Consider the following 1,083-nt stretch of genomic DNA (forward strand, 5'->3'; position numbering starts at 1 on the left):
CTTTAGCATAATGAAACTTGTAAATAAACGTATATTGTAATATAGGTTTATAGTTTATTACCTATTTACCTTGCGCGTACACTTAATCTGAGTTCTTTTTAGATATTTTAGGCAACTCGGTAACTGAACTTTTAATCGAAGCATCATAATCAATAAAGTTACTTGTTGCGGATTTTTTTTTTCAAATATCGATCTAAAACTTGGTACATATTTTGAATTCCGCTTGGACTTTGATCTCTAAGGGACCCAAATTGGGGAATATAAAATTTAAAAACGCATCAGAAGAGCAGGTGTGTTTTTATGTTGATTTTTGTGCAAAAAATTGTAGTGTTGTCCTCCGCATCATTGTCATTGGGGGCAAGCGATCTAAAATATTTTCAAGATGGCCATACTTTCGGTCATACCGGAAGTAGGTATCAACTTGCTAATTTTAAATGGAACATATGTTTACACTTTTAAATTTAAATTATAATTTATTTTATTTAAAAATTTCAAAAAGTTGCTACATTTTGTAAGGTGGCTATGGAAGTCAATAAATAAGTGTATAAGACTTTATCAAGATGTTGAACATCGCGCAATATTGTCCGATTAATGATTTACTGGCAAGTGTTGCAAATCGGGCTCAAAATATGCCTGATGATGACTTACAATGAGCAAAATTCCTCTAAAAGGAACATTGATGGAAAGCTAGTGAGCACTAAAAAATTCGTCACCTATTTTCTTCAAAGATAAAACGATGAATGCTGAATTGTTCTACATAAAAACTTTGTTGAAAACATTTTAGGAAAGTTTCTTCTAGAAGAACCCAATTTATCATGCGTTTCCTGCAATTTTCCATTTAACAGAATGCTTCTCAACATCCAAACATTGAGAGTAATTATTGAAAATGACCGGAAAACCTGCAATAATCTCGAAAAACGTATGCGGACAACACCAGCATAAAGACATCAGTTCAACAGATTGATCGAACAAATCGCATTGAAAGACTAAAACGTTCTTGCTTCGCACTGTTCTTTCTGATAGAGGTTTATTACAGTTTCTCGATCCTACCCACTTATATACAGGGTGATTCAAAAGTGTCGC

Source organism: Dendroctonus ponderosae, unplaced genomic scaffold, assembly GCF_020466585.1.
Source record: "Dendroctonus ponderosae isolate FM_Combo_2020 unplaced genomic scaffold, Dpon_F_20191213v2 Dpon_F_20191213_11, whole genome shotgun sequence".
NCBI classification, from domain to species: Eukaryota; Metazoa; Arthropoda; class Insecta; order Coleoptera; family Curculionidae; genus Dendroctonus; species Dendroctonus ponderosae.